Here is a 12707-nt window from a genome sequence, read left to right as displayed (position 1 = left end):
AGAGAAGAGAAAGAAATGAAAGGAATCCAAATTGGAAAATAAGAAGTAAAACTATCACTGTTTGCAGATGACATGACACTTATACACAGAAAATCCTAGAGTTGCTACCAGATAACTAGTAGAGCTCATCAATTTATTTGTTACAGGATAGAAAATTAATACACAGAAATCTCTTGCATCCCTATACACTAACATTGAAAGATCTGAAAGAGAAATTAAGGAAACCATCCCATTTACCATTACATCAAAAAGAGTAAAATATCTAGGAATAAGTCTACCTAAGGAGGCAAAAGTCTGTACTCAGAAAACTATAAAATACTGACAAAAGAAATCAAAGATGACACAGATAGAGAGAGATACCATGCTCCTGGATTAGAAGAATCAATAGTGTGATGATGTCTATACTACTCAAAACAGTCTACAGATTGAATACAACCCCTATCAAATTCCCAATGGTGTTTTTCAGAGAATTAGAATTAGAACAAAAAGTTTTACAAATTGCAGGGAAATAAGAAAGACCCTAAAGAGCCAAAGCAATCTTGAGAAAGAAAGATGGAACCGGAGGAGTCCAGCTCCGCGAGTTCAAACCGCGTGTACGAAGCTGGCATGAGCTTAACAGTGGGGGGCGAGGGGGTGGGTGAGGTGGGCTTCCCTGGTGGCTCAGCCGGTAAAGAATCCGCCTGCAATGTAGGAGACCTGGGTTCGATCCCTAGCCTGGGAAGGTCCCCTGGAGAAGGGAAAGGCTACCCACTCCAGTATTCTGGCCTGGAGAATTCCAAGGGCCTTATAGTCCATGGGGTCCCAAAGCGTCAGACATGACTGAGCGACTTCCAATCCTGGAAACGTCCCAGTGTGGATGCTGAACTTGGGTTGTCCGAGCTCAGGGGAACCGCTTGCTGAATGACTGACTGACCCTCCTCCTTATGGGTTAAAATGTGGGGCCCAAGGCCAGGCCCAGGCCCTGCGGCCAGCCGGGCAGACTCCGCGCAGCCCCATTGAGTGCTCCCCAGGGGCCACACTCAGGTGGCCGCCGTGGGGTTCCTGGCCCCTGTGGGCCTTGACTGGAGCCCCTGGAGCGAGCCCACACGCTCCCGGCCCGTGAGAGGCCTGGGTGAGACCCTGACACCATTTCCTGCCCAGTGACAGATCGGCCTGTGTGGAAACCTGCTGTTGTCCCCAGGGAACCTGGCAGGACTCAGGGAGAATGTCTCAGGGCGGCCACAGATCGGGGGCCATGGGGGGCAGGGCTGGGTCCATCAGAGGCCCTGTGCCCGCTCCCGGGCAAGAGCAGCTGACGGTCAGCACAACCCACCAGGGCACCGACACGTGCTTCCACACAGGCCACCCCCTCGCGGTGACACTGTTTTCCTGTGGCCGCATCATGTCCCCCCAGGTCCCTCCTGCTCCCCAGCTCCTGGCCTGGGGACCTCTTTCCCCGGGGACGTCAGGGCTGGCGTCCACTGAGCACCCCTGTGCCCGGGACTGTGCTGGTCACCAGCGCCTGGACCCCCTCTCGGGTCTCACCAGGACCGGCAATGCCTGCCCGCCCAGGGCCCGGCCTCCTGGGGACACGTCGGGGGAGGAAGGAGAGGCCTAAGCCAGACCCCCGCTGGGCTCCCTAAGGGCAGACCGGCCAGAGCGGCTCTCTGAGAGAGGTGGGACCCCAGACCACCTGTGAGCCACCCGCAGCGTCTCTGCTCACACGGGCCTCCAGCCCAGCACTAGTGTGGACCAGAGTGAGTGGGTGAGGCCCGGGTGGACCAGGGCGAGTGGGTGAGGCCCGGGTGGACCAGGGCGAGTGGTGAGGCCCGGGTGGACCAGGGCGAGTGGGTGAGGCCCGGGAGGCCCGGGTGGACCAGGGCGAGTGGGTGAGGCCCGGGAGGACCAGGTGAGTGGGTGAGGCCCGGGTGGACCAGGGCGAGTGGGTGAGGCCCGGGAGGCCCGGGTGGACCAGGGCGAGTGGGTGAGGCCCGGGTGGACCAGGGCGAGTGGGTGAGGCCCGGGAGGACCAGGTGAGTGGGTGAGGCCCGGGTGGACCAGGGCGAGTGGGTGAGGCCCGGGAGGCCCGGGTGGACCAGGGCGAGTGGGTGAGGCCCGGGTGGACCAGGGCGAGTGGGTGAGGCCCGGGTGGACCAGGGCGAGTGGGTGAGGCCCGGGTGGACCAGGGCGAGTGGTGAGGCCCGGGTGGACCAGGGCGAGTGGGTGAGGCCCGGGTGGACCAGGGCGAGTGCGTGAGGCCCGGGTGGACCAGGGCGAGTGGTGAGGCCCGGGTGGACCAGGGTGAGTGAGTGAGGCCCGGGTGGACCAGGGTGAGTGGTGAGGCCCGGGTGGACCAGAGCCCAGAGCAAAGCCCCGGCTCAGCAGCCCTTTCCCGAGTGCCCACTGTGTGCGGGGGCCTTGGCGATGGCCAGGCAGCCCTGTTGGGGGCTCCTGACTGGGGCCAGGGGCCAGCCTGCGGAGGGCAAGTGCTGCCCTGGAGAAACGAACGGGGGACAGCCGGGGTGCCCCACCAGGCTGCACGAGGGGCCAAGCTGAGCCCGGAGGCAGCCAGGGGCCAGGACAGCCCTGATTCTGGGTCAGGGGCTGGGGGCCAGGGTCCCCTCTGTGCAGCTGGGCTGGTGACAGTGGAACCTCGCTCCCTGGGGGCCCAGGAGGGACGGTCAGGTGGAAAATGGACGTTTGCGGGTCTCTGGGGTTGACAGTTGTCGCTGTTGGCGTTGGGCTGTTTGGGCCCAGCGGCCTCAGGCCAGCACCCCCATGGCTCCCCACGGGCCCTGCACCCTCACCCCCACGCAGCTGTCCTGGCGAAAGCAAGAGGCCCTGACGCCCGAAATAGCCAGGAAACCCCGACCAACCAGCCCAGCCCTGGCAGCAGGTGCCTCCCTCTCCCCAGGGTGGGGGGAGGGGCAGCTCCAGTTCTGGAAGCTTCCGCCAGCCCAGCTGGAGAAGGGCCCACATCCCAGCACTCAGGCCGCCCAAGCCCCTGTGTCCAGGCCTGGCCACTCAAGACCACATTCGTCAGCCGTCAGAAGCGGCATCTTCTGTCCTAGGATCCTGTGTCTGGGATCCCAGAGGTCGTAACCCCTCTCGGGGCCCCAGGAGCCCGTCTAAGTGCCAGGCTCAGAGCTGATGCCGCCGCGGGGCCCAGAGGAGCTGGGGCTGGCCGGGGGCACCACGGGGCACACCTCCCCTGCCTCCCCTCCCTTGGGACTCTTTGCAGAGAGGGATTGAGTCAAGTATGGGGATGGGGAGAGAAACAGGGACCCTCACAGTCGCTGCCCTGGGAGCCCTGGTGGGTCTGGAGTAACAAAGCGGTGACTCCAAACTCAGCTGTTCCCCATGAGGCCTCACAGGGTTCTTCTCCAGGGGACGGGACCTCAGATTGGCCAGTCACTCATCCATCTGTCTGTCCACCCATCCGTCCAACCATCATCTTTCCCTCCATCCATCCAAAAGCCTCCCTGAGGCCTCCCGGGGGCCCGGCCTGCGTGTGGCTCTCAGCTGCTCATTGCAGGCCAGTCAGGACTGGCACAGTCAAGGTCAAAGTCAGACGTGGAAGGTGCCTGCTTCACCACGGGAGGAGGGGGGCTGCGGACACAGGGTGCCCTGTGCCCTCCCCAGCCTGCCCCCCATGCCCGGCCGAGTTGCTGAAGGCAAAGCAGGGGGCAGGAGGTGGGGCAGAGGGGCCAGCGTGGGGAGGCCAGCGGCGCCCATGGCTGTGGGTGAGAAGACTGCCCCCCCACCACAGTTACAGGTCTCCCTGATGCCCCCTCTGGCTTCAATCAGAGACACTCCAGGGCTCTGTGGTCCTGATGGGAGTAAAACAGAGGGAACAGGTACCCAGCACAGTCTCCTGAGTCCACCCTCAAACACACACACGAAAAAATCCCTCCACCGGCTGGGACTTCACCAGCTCGTTCTCAGGGGAGCTGCCAGGAGGTGCCCCAGCCCCAGGAAGCCAGGGGCCAGGCCTGCAAGTCCACAGCCGCACCACCACGTCACCTGACACACGGGCGGCCCAAGGTCCGGCTGACAGGTGCCCCCACCTGCGAGCCTGGGGAGTGTGGCCCTCGCCCACACCCGCCATGGGCGGTCAGCTCATCAACCGCTGTCCACTCCCACCACCGCTGCCCTCCCTGTGGGCCCAGCTCAGGTCCTGGGGGTGAAGCTAAGTCAGGGAGCCTCGTCCCTGCCCAGCCCGGAGCCCACGGCACCGTCAAGAAACATTAGAGGGGAAGACAAGAGTCGGGGATTCTGGGGTCCTGGGGATCAGACGAGGCGTTCTGGGAGCAGCAGCAGCTTCAGGCACCCCAAAACAGGGACTGGGAGCTGGCCTCCCAGGGCTGAGGAGTGGAGGGAAGGAAGGCCTCCTAGGGGGTTGGCATGAGCAAAGGCCCCGAGGTGGGGGCTCCGCACCCCTAGGCTGGCATGCACAGCCCCCACTGCAGCACCCTCCCCCCCGGAGACCCCAGGCTCCCACCTCCCACGCCGCCTGGCCTGCCATCTTGCTCACTGCCCAGAAATCTCTACGTGCAGTTCCATGCGGCCGGGCCCTGGCCTGGGGAGGAAGGAGACTCAGACACAGGATGCCAGGGCAGAGAGGGGTGAGCAGAGGGCGCTGAGGGGGGGCCTGGGGAGGGCCCCGGGGGGCGGAGGGGCAGGGGTTCTCCAGGGTGGACGGCGCTGCGATGTACACGGTGAGCACAGAGGCCCCGGGTGTCCCAGGCCTGGGAACCCAGCAGAGGGCCAGGGACAGGGCTCAAAGGACCCGAAGGCCAAGCCCTGACCAGACCTGTGAGACCAGAAGGCAGCTGTGCCCTGAGGCTATTGAGTGGCCCCCCATCCCGAACACCTCTGAAACATGGAACACACAGTCCCAGGCAGACCACTCACGCCTTCCGGAGGCTCCCAGCGGGCTCATCACTCCATCTCACAGGGAGGGAAACTGAGGCCCAGGTGACGAACACCCCGGCGGGCGGGTCAGAGCCAGCCGCTGGGATCCCCCCTCCCGGCCTGGGGCCTCCCCTCTGTGGGGTGGGAAACCGAGGCCACACAGGGGCTCTACGAGGGCTGCCCTCTGCCAGGCCCTGGACACCACATGTGTGACCCCCGCCTCCATCATCCCAGCCCTGGGGGGCAGAGTGGAGGCCCAAGTGTGGACCCCCTGGCCATCCCCCACCCCACTGCTGGGAGGAGCCGGGAGCTGGGGGCCGAGGCCTGGAGGAGCCCAGACCCCAGGGTGGCAGGGGGATCCCCCTCCCACAGCCCCTCTCGACCTTGACCCGGGGCCATCTGCCTTCTTCTCTAAGCCCAGTTCCCTCGCTCCAGCTGTACAAGGGGTGGGGGGCGCAGTTAGCGAGTCTCCCCTGCAGGGGGGCTTGGGGATTAAAGGAGATGATGCCTGTGCCGTGCTTGGACTCCAGTGACCCTCACCCACCCCAGTCACTCTGTCCCCTCCTGGGCTCCTTGTCCAGGGCCTGCCTCTGCTGTGTTGTGTGGCCCCGGGCAAAACGCTTCCCCTCTCTGGGCCTCAGCCTTCCCCTCTGCTCCGGGAGAAGCGGGTAGGGGGACTGGCAGGCCAGAAGCAGCAGGAAGATTCTTAGATTCCTAGATCAAGGAGCTGGGCGGCCAGGCCCTGGGCCTGAAGGGGCAGTGAGGCCGGGGTGGGAGCAGGGAGGGGAGCGGGTGGGGGGGCCCTGCCTGCAGCTGGCTGCCCCTGGGAATCCCCAGGCTAAAGTTAACCCTGCACTGGCTGAAACCAGAACCCCGGGTGACAGCAGGGAGCCGTAAGGGGAAGAGAAACCGAACCCCGTGGTCGGCGGGGCGTGGGACGGGTGACAAACAGGGCCAGGTGTGGCCCGCACAGCGGGACGGGCCAGTTTCAGGGCTGACGTGGGATGTTTGTGCAGCTCGCAGGTGGGGGGGCGCAGAGCCCCGCCTCCCCCCAGCCCCCGCCCAGCCCTTGTCTGGGCCTGATGCTGCCCCCTAGCTGCCCCCTGAACATCCTTGCCATCCTGGGACTGGGATCCTGGAGGGCCGGACCCCAGGGGATCTCAGAACTGGCCGGCGGTGGCCCCCGCGGTCAGCAGGGCTCCAGGGAGGGGATGGCAGGGTCAACGAGCCAGTCAGCCCAGGAAGGAGGGGCTCTGACCCTGGAGTCCCAGCCCTGGGCCCTGCTGGCCGCAGAATGAGCCATGGGTGGGCAAGGGGGTGAGCAGAGGCCTCCCTACTGCCCCAGACCCCGTGATCCCGAGGGGCCCCAGGGAGACGCAGTCCAGCCCTTCAGCAGGAAATGTATCCCCTCGTCCATGGCCTGGGGACACATTCCCCTTTGGCCCAGCAGCCCTGCTCATGGGAGCTCATCACTGGCCCAGGACACGGGGACAACGAGGTGCCCAGCCCTGGGTCCCCACCAGCAATATGTCCAGACAGCCTAACATCCACAGCCCCAAAGGGCCATGGAGATGTGCCATGGATGGATTCCGCTGTAGGGGACAGGGACAAGAATAGGGGGCGGGAGGAGGTCTTGTCTGAGCCCACCTTTGTGAAAAGGCCATGACTGCCACAGAGAAAAGCTGGAAGCAGGCACATCCAGACTGAACTCTCCCTGGTAGCAAGGTCAGGCATTTATTTCCTTCTTTATGCTCCCCTGTACCTTCTCATTTCTCAAAGAACATGACACTTTCATCACCAGAAAACAAAACAGTGAACTGATTCACCATGAACGACCCTCTAAAAATGGTAGAACGTTTGAACGGCATCGTGAAAATAACATTATGCCCAAGAGGTCAAAAGACAAGACCCGGCGTGTGTGAGCGTCTGTCTCTGTATCTACACGTCCATCCGAGTCCACATCTCTTCCCTGGGGCTACCTGTGGGGGTGGACGTACCAGGAATGGTGGTTTTCACTTGGCACTTGCCACTTTTCTGATTTTTCTCTACAATGGTTATATGTTTACTGTGTAATTATAAAAACATGTGTTTTTAAGTGGTTTTTTTTTTTTTAACTTGTATTATTTCAATTCACTTAACATTCAACAAATATGTATCGCTTATCTGCTACATCCATGAGAGGCCTGGTGCAGGGTTTGGGACTGACCACATTGATGATAAGAGAGAGAATCGTCTCTCTCGGTCAGTGGTCCAGTGCTGGGGGGTGGTTATTTGGAAGAGGTCATACAACGCTAAGATGGATTCTTACCTCTGTTTCTTAGGTCATGCCTAAATCTGCGAAACTCTCTCCCAACTCCAGCTCCACATCCAAGCAGGAAGGTTACTGAGCCCCTAAGAAAAGACAGAAGGTATTGCAGGGGTGCTGAATACCTACCCACAGGCATGGAGCAAAGAAGATTGGAGAAGAGCAAACCCTTTCAGAAGCTCTCTGGTGGTTCAGAGGTTAAGACTTTGCCTTCCAGTGCAGAGGGTGTGGGTTCGATCCCTGGTAGGGGAGCTAAGACGCACATGCCTCATGGCCAGAACAGCAAAACATAAAACAGAAGCAATGTTATCACAAGTTCAATAAAGACTTTAAAACCGGTCCACGTCCAAAAGGCTTTAAAAACAAAAAAAAAGCAACCCCTTTCAACACAGCTAAAAACATAAGAGTGAGTGATTGCAAACCAAAAGTGTAAGCAATTTCTGTAAAGAGTTAAAAAAAGAGAAAAACACAAAACAAACCTTCCCACACAGAAAGTCAACTAGCCTGGGGCAAAGTCCAGGATTGGCAGAACTTATGAAGGAAAGAGGTACTTCTTGAAGCAGGCCAGAATAAACTTCAAGCGTGTTTGAGCAGCTCTTCGGACAGAAAGAATTACGTGGTAGATGAAAGCGCGGTCTGTGTAGGTGGGAAGACCTAGGCTGACAAACTTCTCTGCCACGGAGGTGACAACGCGTCTCAGCGATTATCTCTCTCCCTGGGTCTGGTCTGGTCGATGTTGGTAATGTTAGAGGCCACCTCACAGCTCCATCCTGAGCAGAAAAGGAGTAACTGTCCCCTTTCACAGGACACCTGGCTCAACGGATGAAAGACACAGGTTAGCGTTGACTACTGGCAACTCACTCATATAGAGCTTGTTAATTCTAATCACAGTTACAGGAGCTGAAGGATCTTGTATAGACGTCCTTTCTTTTTCTTATACTCCTAAACACTCTGTATAGATCCTCCACTTAAGGGGCTTCCCTGGTGGCTCAGACAAGAAAGAACCTGCCTGCCATGCGGAGACTCGGGTTCGATCCTTGGGTCAGGAAGATCCCCTGGAGAAGAGAATGGCAGCCCACTCCAGTATTCTTGCCTGGAGAATCCCATGGACAGAGGAGCCTGGCGGGCTACAGTCCGTGGGGTCACAGAGAGTCGGACACGACTGAGCGACGGACGCAACACACACAAAGGCGCTGCCCGCTGGCATCCTGACATGAGCACACCTCAGCCGTCCATTCTACGCTTTCTCCCCAGAAAAACAGGAGTATGTAACCCCAGTCGGTGCATCTGACACTGTGACTGAGTCCACCCGGGCAGGAACTCAACCACCTCCCCAGCCCGCCTGTCTCCTGCCTCAGCTCCCACCCCTCAACCCTCAGCACAAAGGAAGGGGTGCAGCCCCCTTCCTGGGCATCTCACCCCCAGCCCAGGGCCTGACAGTTTTAAGGCTCTCGGTCAAGAGTTTGAGTGAGGATGGGAAGGAAGATATGGTGGGCAGGGGGATGAGTGGATGGGTTGGTGGGTGCATGGTTGTGTGGGTAGCTGTGTGGGTGAGTGGATGAATGGATAGTTGGGTGGGTAGGTGAATGGACGGGACAGTAGGTGAATGATTGGTGGGTATGTAGGTGGATGGGTAGGTGTGTGGTTGGATGGATGGATGGATGAAGGACGTGAGGGTGGATGGGTCATTGGTTGGGTGAGTGGATGTGTGGTAGACGAGTGATTGGACTGAGGGGTTCATGAGCAGGTTCGTGGTCAGTGGGTGAATGGACGGTTGATTGTGTGGGTAGGTCCTGATCATGAAGAACAGAATCTTAGCACCTGGCCGCTCTGTGGGAAGGGACTGAACTCGTTCCCAGGCTCCAAAGCCAGCTCTGATCCCGACTTGGTGTGACCGTGGCAATTTCCTTAGTGCCTCGAAGCCTTGTCCCCTTGCAGGCCAAGAGGACCTCAGCCCCTGCCCTGCCCACCTCACCGTCTGGCGGGGAGGACACACAGGCGTGGAGCTGCTTCAGAAACCCGAGAGACTGTCCAGGCACACTCGGCGCGGCGAGGACCTTTCAGGGAGCTGAGCTGGCACCCCTGCACCCCCACCCCGGGCTTGGACCACAGCTGTGGTGGGAAGAGCCTGCGCGTGGAGCCCAGACAGACCTGGGTTCCAGCCCTGGCTCCACCCTTTCCCAAGTATGTGACCTTGGGCAGATGACTGTCCTCCTCTGGGAGGTGGACATGATGACCGCTCAGGGCTGTGGGAGGTTTCAGCGGGATCGTTCGGGAAGGCACTCAGCACAGTGTCCACCAAGGTACAGGGATGGATCTGGGGTCCCAAAGAGGTCCAATCCCGCCTCTCGGCAGTAAGGAGCCCTGGAGACCTGGAGGTGTTCCAGGACACTAACCCAGGGGTTCGAGAAACCCTGAGGTGTGTCTGTGAAGATGTGTTTTGTGTGGGGAGAGGTCCAGAGCTTTGAGCAGAAAAGCAGCCATGGCCTGTGGAGGGCTAACCATGCTGATCTTTTTTTAAAGATTTTTTTTTTTTTTTTGATGTGGACCATTTTTAAAGTCTTCATTGAATTTGCTACAATATTGCTTCTGGTTTATGTTCTGGTTTTTTTGGCTGCAAGGCTTGTGTGAACTTATCTCCCCATCCAGGGACGGAACCCACAGCCCCTGCGTTAGAAGGTGAAGTCTTAACCACCAGACCACCAGGGACATCCCTCACCTCACTGATCTAATCCAAGACCCTCATTAAGGAAAAATAGAGATTCAGAGCTCACCCAGGAGGATTCGGTGGGTCAGGAGAGAGCCAAGCACACAGGCACTCAGTCCAGCAAGGTACCCTCCCTTCCCAGGCGCAGGGGCACCCCTGCCCCAGGACGAGGGCACGGCAGGAAGACCACAGGAGACCCTGTCTGATTCAGCAGTAGGACTGTGAGGAATTTCAGCTTTCTTTTTAAATCCGTCTCTCAAGGTTGTTACAAGCGGACTTTACCAGTAACTTAAAAGTTGAAAGGGACTTCCCAGGTGGCACTCGTGGTAAAGAACCCGCCGGCCGGTTTTAGGAGACATAAGAGATGTGGGTTCGATCCCTGGGTCAGGAAGATTCCCCTGGAGAAGGAAATGGCAACCCACTCCGGTATTCTTGCCTGGAAAGTCTCACGGACAGAGGAGCCTGGCGGGGTACAGTCCACGGGGTCGCACACAGTCGGACACAACTGAATCGACTTAGCTTCAGGTTGAGAGAGGAAGAGGTAGTGACTGGCGGCAAAACATCTCACCCACTCTCCCAGGGGACCTGCAGGTCTCTGGTTCATGAACTGTGCTAACAAAAATCAACCCAACGAGAGGCCCAAACAGAGGGAAATTGAGTTTAGCAAACACAAGTGTGATTTGGAGGAGATAATCCAGGAAGGGAGCTGCCAAGCCCACGACAGGCCTGTGTCCCGTCTCAGGGCCATCCTGGCAGAGCAGCGCAGGGCCCTCCAAGACCCCCCGAACTCCAGACCCCGCTGGAGGCAACAGGATGTGTCTGAGCTGCAAGGACTCTGGTGTGAGCCCCACGACAGGGAGCATCACCTTGTTTGCTTTCTGAGTTCCTCTTAAAATAGACTTTCTAGGTCCTGGTCTTTGGTTTTAAAATAACAACTGCTCACGGTAAACAACGTGAAAAGTACAGAGAAACAAACAGGAGGAAACCATGCAGCCCAGGCATTTGCCCCAGAAGAGCCGCCTCTCGTATTTTGATGGATTGCCTTCTATTTTAATCCTATTTTAATTGTAAATTGTAAAAGCCACATCATAAATAAATTAAAGGTATCTGTCAAGTTTAAAAAGTAAGAATGGCAGTGGTGATGGTTGTACTATGCTGTGAATGCTCATTTCAAAATGGTAAATTCCAGGGACTCCCCTGGCGGTCCAGTGGTTGGGACTATGCTTCCAGCGCAGGGCCAAGTGTTTGACCCCTGGCTCAGGAACTAATATCCCACATGCCATGTGGAGGGGACAAAAATAATTTTTTGTAAATGGTGAGTTCTAGGTGATGTGAATTTCCCATGAATTAACTTCTCAGGCTCAGAATGCAGCCAGGCCCTCAGGAACCCCAAGTTCGCCGCTCCTTTACTTCTCCTTAGAGTTTTATGTCTGTATTTGCCCTTACGCCGACTGCGTTTCAGCTTCGTCTGACTTTGGACTTTATACAGATTAAGTTAGACTGTGTTTCAGGAAACTTTGCTCAATATTCTGTGATAATCTAAATGGGAAAATAATTTGAAAAAAGAATAGATACTTGTATATGCATAACTGAATCACTTTGCTATACACCTGAAACTTCAATTCAGTCGCTCAGCCGTGTCCGACTCTTTGCGACCCCGTGGACGGCAGCACGCCAGGCCTCCATGTCCATCACCAACTCCCGGAGTTTACTCAAACTCATGTCCATACAGTTGGTGATGCCATCCAACCATCTCATCCTCTGTCGTCCCCTTCTCCTCCCGCCTTCAAGCTTTCCCAGCACCAGGGTCTTTTCCAGTGAGTCAGCCCTTCGCATCAGGTGGCCAAAGTATTGGAGTTTCAGCTTCAGCCTCAGTCCTCCCAATGACTCCCCACACCTGAAACTAACACGTTGCTAATCCACTATGCTCCAATATGAAAGAAAAAAAAATTTGTTTTAAGTTTAGACGGCGTGTGTTTTCCTTCTCTCAACACTGCGTCTGACACCCACCCATACTGCCCAGCGCTGCTTTCACTGTGGACGGAAGGCCCCCTGACCCAAAGCTGCACACCCGGCCAGCCACCACCGAGGGGGCCCAAGGGAGGGGCTTCTCCAGGGCCTGTCACTGTCCACTGTTTCCATTGGTTTTGTTTTCAAAAATGGAAGCAGCTTAATATTTCCCTGATTATAAAAAGAAGTATACAGGTTCTTTACAAATAAAACAGGGGAAAAGTATAAAGAAGGAAAGTTTCCAGCACAGCCTGGAGATCACGCTGGGGGTACCGGATGTGCGTCCTTCCAGGCTGGATCTCACAGTCCACGTGGACATCAGAAGGATGAGAGGTGGCAGGTAGATGGGGGATAGGTCGGTCATAGGCAGACGACAGGTGCAGAGACAGGTGATGGGGGGAGAGATGGTGGGACACTGAGGGAGGAGAGAGGATGTGGAGACACTGTCCTTTGTCGCTGAACAGCACAGCACGCGGGCGTGGTGACCCGGCTGCCACACTTGTGAACCTGCGGCTCTCACAACACGAGCTGGGCCCCCCCGGCCCCACTGTCCCTCGCAGCGGATGCCCCAGCCTCCATCCCCAGGCAGGAATCCCACCACCGACTCGGGGTTGACCCTCCCCGCAGGGACGGAAGGTCGTGCCCGTCTAAGGCCTTGAGAGCAAGTTACAGGCCCGGGAAGACAGCACACACAAGCCCCTACCCCGCAGAGCCCGGAGGACCCCCGGGTCCTAGGGAAGGGACCGCACGGCCGTGGACAGGGAGGGACCCAGGACGCTGCCCCCCCCACTT

The 12707-nt window shown here is 58.1% G+C and overlaps 2 long non-coding RNA genes across 3 annotated transcripts in view; one reads left to right on the top strand and one right to left on the bottom strand.

The window, feature by feature from the left end:
* The window catches only part of LOC145526513 (uncharacterized), a 31833-nt gene that overhangs the window by 16663 nt on the left and 2463 nt on the right, over positions 1 to 12707 (bottom strand). Inside the window, exons 1-2 of one of the 2 annotated variants that reach the window (XR_014068938.1) lie at positions 9973 to 11525; positions 7202 to 7284 (exon numbers count right to left, since the gene is read on the bottom strand). This is a non-coding gene — a long non-coding RNA (uncharacterized LOC145526513). Of the gene's footprint in view, positions 1 to 7201; positions 7285 to 9972; positions 11526 to 12707 lie in introns of those variants that run through there. The other variant, XR_014068937.1, reaches the window with a different exon arrangement.
* On the top strand, positions 7799 to 11868 carry LOC145526512 (uncharacterized). The gene is made up of 4 exons (XR_014068936.1): positions 7799 to 8033; positions 8158 to 9382; positions 9848 to 10399; positions 11533 to 11868. It is a non-coding gene; the product is annotated as an uncharacterized LOC145526512 (long non-coding RNA).

Source organism: Giraffa tippelskirchi, chromosome 11 (genome assembly GCF_054371585.1).
Source record: "Giraffa tippelskirchi isolate mGirTip1 chromosome 11, T2T-mGirTip1v1.2.pri, whole genome shotgun sequence".
Taxonomy (NCBI): domain Eukaryota; kingdom Metazoa; phylum Chordata; class Mammalia; order Artiodactyla; family Giraffidae; genus Giraffa; species Giraffa tippelskirchi.
The sequence above is the reverse complement of the archived record's forward strand: the minus strand, read 5'-3'. Positions and strand labels throughout refer to the sequence as shown.